Source organism: Tenrec ecaudatus, chromosome 2 (genome assembly GCF_050624435.1).
Source record: "Tenrec ecaudatus isolate mTenEca1 chromosome 2, mTenEca1.hap1, whole genome shotgun sequence".
Classification (NCBI taxonomy): Eukaryota; Metazoa; Chordata; class Mammalia; order Afrosoricida; family Tenrecidae; genus Tenrec; species Tenrec ecaudatus.
The window spans coordinates 112,832,829-112,837,031 of NC_134531.1; the positions used below are offsets into that span (position 1 = coordinate 112,832,829).

General features: G+C 34.8%; 1 non-coding gene across 1 annotated transcript; it reads left to right on the forward strand.

Moving 5' to 3' along the window:
- Positions 1–1,275: 1,275 nt before the first annotated feature.
- Positions 1,276–1,410, forward strand: LOC142441542 (small nucleolar RNA SNORA2/SNORA34 family). The gene has a single exon (XR_012782915.1). It is a non-coding gene; the product is annotated as a small nucleolar RNA SNORA2/SNORA34 family (small nucleolar RNA).
- The last annotated feature ends 2,793 nt before the right edge of the window (positions 1,411–4,203 follow it).

A 4,203-nucleotide genomic window follows, 5' to 3' on the forward strand; every position in this document is an offset into this window, starting at 1 on the left:
ACTATTATATACAATGAAGTTACGCATTACAGGAGTTTCTGTAGTATCGTATAGTAGTATATTGTAGTATAGTATAGTATAGTATAGCATAATCAATATAGTGCAGTATAGTGGTTATCTTGTTCACCTGACAATGGAGTTATGAACATATCTTTTGGGTACATATTTAAGTTTGCTTTAAAAATGTATTGTTAAAGACAGAATTGCTAGGTAAATGGGATTCATATTTAAGATCTGAAATATGTATCTTCTAATTACCTCTCAAAAAGAGTTCACCAATTAAGTTTTTACCAGCTGTGTATGAATGTGCATTCCCTAAATTTTCCCCAAATTTTAAAATTTATGCTATATGATAAGTAGAAAATGGCACACACACACACACACACACACACACACACATACTCACAATTGCTACTGAAGTTGACCATCCTTAATGTTATTCTGTTCATCTTGCTTTTTTTTTTTTTGAGAATTGCTATTTTGAATCCTTCATCCAGTTTAGTATTGAATTGCTTACCTTTTCTTAAATCATTTATAGGAGCTATTTATGCATCCTGGTTATTAATACCTTGTCTACTAAATGTGTTGCAATCATTTATCTCTGACTCATATATTTTTTAACCTTACAGAAGTTTTTATGTACTTTAGGAGGGACCTGAAACTTATATTGTATAGTTTCTGGATTGGGAGTCTTGCTTAGAAGGCCCTTTCCCCTAATATTTAAAAAAGTATTCTCTGTCTTTTTCTAACACATTCATTGTTTTGCATAAAGTTTAATACTCTAACCCATCTGGAATGTGGGTTTGTACAAAATTTGAGGCATGATGTCTTACTTTGTTTATTATTTTCTAATGAATATTCTGTTTATTCTGTTTCAGTGACTAGAAAGATATATTAATCATAAGTTATAATCCTAAATATATAAGGGGTCCCTGGGTGGCACAAGGACCCTTTATGGCACAGTGGTTATGAACTGGGCTGCTAATTACAAGGTCAGTAGTTTGAAACCACCATCTACTTTGAGGAGAGAGAGATATGCATCTTTGTACTCCTGTAAGGAGTTACATTCTTGTAAACTCAGTCAGTTCTACTCTGTCTTAAAGAGTCCCTGTTGATTGGTATTGGCTCGATGGTAGTGAGTTGTGTTGTTGGGTGTCACCACTGTTTAAGGGCTCAATTACTTGCCCAAAAATTGAGTCTTTGAACCTAAACAGAATTTCTTCAGATGACTGGTCCAATGATATGCTTCTAAAAGGTCACAATCTTGCAAATTCATTGGCCCCGAATCAAGGCTAACAGTTCGATGGAGCTGTTGGCTTCAAGCAGGAGCCTAAAGAAATGCCTTCCTGTGGTCTGTGGCCATTTCAGAACTTGGAAATGTAATGGTCATTTCATTAGAAAGAAACATCTGAGAATAAAATATAAATAAATATTAAAAAAATCTTGAAAATTCAATATAGAAGTTTTATTCTGTGACATAGAGGAGTATAGTTAGTTAGAATTGACTGGAGGACAACTATCAACAGCAAAAATATACAAAATAATTCTGCTTAGGTAATTGATTCAATTTTATTGACATTTCTCTAGTCCTAAACTCTGTAAATCCTGCCCACACTCCTCTGTAGTTTTGCATACGATGGTGTCATACATGTTACTGTGACACTAAAAGCTATGGCATGGGTAGTTCAAATACCAGCAAGGTCGTGCATGGTGAAGAGATTTCAGTTGAGCTTCTAGATTTGGAACAAACTGTGAAGAAGGAATAGGCAGCTCCCTTCTGATGGACTAGCCACTGAAAACCTTGTGAACTGTCAGCTATAGTGCTGTAAGATGATAATCCCCATCAGGCAGGATGGCTCTTAAACTATTTTAACATAAACAGCAACTATACACGTGGACCTCATCAGATGGAATGCAGAGGATTCAAACTGTGAACGGAGATGGTGGAGATGCTTAATATCATCAGTCTAAACAAGACCAGGGACAGTGTGCAGAACAGACTTCAATTTGCTCATATGCAAATTCAAGTTGAACCTGAAGATATGAAAAGGTTCACAAGAGCCAAAATATGACCTTGAGTACATTGCACCTGAATTTGAGACGACCTCAGGAACAGACCGATGCACTGAACACTAATGACCGAAGACCAGATGTGCTGAAGAATGACTCAATGTAGAGAAAACAAATGTCCTCAGATCTGGATCAGTGGACATCATGATATATGGCGGAAGGATTGACGCTTTCCAGAATTTTGTGATAGTTAAGTTTTTGTCAGTTTGATTAGGTCAGGATTCTTGGCAGCTTTGTAGTCAATACCTAGTAATGCCCCATGACATGATCTAACATTGTAATCACAACTTACAAGTTGTAAGCCCACATAATAGGTTAAGATCAGTATGGAATGCAACACCCTTTCTCGCCCTAATGTCATTAACTGCCTTAGAGGTGTGGCCTGCTTTCCATCCAAGTGGACATCATGGGAAAAGAAGCTTGTGCATCTGGCTCATTGACCTCTGGTTCTTTGGACAACGGTCTACCATATTACCTGCTGATCCTTTGAGTCATATGCAGCCTGCCATCTGATCTGCCATTTGCTCTGTTGATGTTCGATTCCTTCATCTCTATTCACTAGCTTGACCAGCTGACCATGGATTCATCTGCCTCTGCGGTCTTTTTTCTGATCTTGGGTTTTTCAGCCACTAAAGCGACAGAAGTCAACCTTTGGAAGATTCCAGCTTAACAGCTGACAACACAATATTATGAAAAAAATGATTCCAACAAATTTGAAATTCTAGAAGAAATGGATGCTTCTAGAAATGCATTACTTACCTGAATTACCATGGAAGGTAGAAAATCTCAATGAACCTGTAATATGAGAAGAGATAGATCTAGTCATTAAAAAACTTCCAAAATCAATAAGTCTGGTTTCAGATGTTTTCAATGGGAATTCTATCAAACATGTAGAGAAGACTTAATACCAATTTTATATAAACTATTCCACAATATACAAATGAACAACATACTACCAAACTCATTTTCTGAAGCAACTATAACTCTGATGCCTAAACCAGGCAAAGATATTACCAGAATTGAAAACTACAGACCAACATGTCTAATTAATTTTGATGCCAAGACCTTCAATAAAATACTAGCCAACAGAATTCAACTAAGCATAAAAAAATAAGACATGATGATCCAGTGGGATTCATGCCAAATATGCAGGAATGGTTTAATATTAGAAAAACAATCACTGCAATTCATCACATAAAAAACGAGAAGAACCATACAACTATATCAATTTTTGTAGAAAACACATTTGATAAAATTCATCATCCATTCCTGATACAAAAATCAACCATAGGAATACTGAAGGGAAATTTCTTAACATAATAAAAGCCATATATGTGAAAGCAATAGCCTTCATCTCACTAAATGGAGAGAAATTGAAATAATTTCCTCTTTGAATGGCAATGAGGAAAGGCTGCCATTTATCACCACTTTGGAATCATTTTGGATTCCAAATCATTTTGGGAGTTTTAGCTAGAGCCATTAGACATCAAAAAGAAATAAACAGTATCCTCACAGGCACAGAAGAAATAGAAATCTCTTTATTTGCAGATGACATAATCCTATACATAGAAGACCCTCAAGATTCAATTAAACAAATACTGTAATTGACAATTTTGTAAGAATTGCAGGCTATAACATCAACTTACAGAAATCAGCTGGATTCTTATAAATTAAGGATATTAATACTGAAAAAGACATCAAAAGACAAATACCATTTAAAGTAACTGAACAAAAGCTAAAATATTTAGGAACAAATTTTACCAGAGAAACAAAACAGGTACACAAAACAAACAAATAAAACAGTTATACAAAACAAACAAACTACAAAGAACTCCTTCAAGAAACTAAAAGGGACTGATTCAAATGGAACACACTACTATGTACTTGGATAGGGAGACTAAATATTGTGAAAATGTCAATATTACAAAATTACTTTACAAATTCAATGAAATTCTGATCCAAATCCCACCATAATTTTTTAAAGAAATGGAAAGACTAATTGCCAACATTATATGGACAGAAAAGAAACATAGGATCAATAATCACTATCAAAAAATAAAAACAAATTAGAGGCCTTTTACTCCCAGACTTTAAAACCCATTAGATAGCCACTGTAATCAAAACATCCTGGTC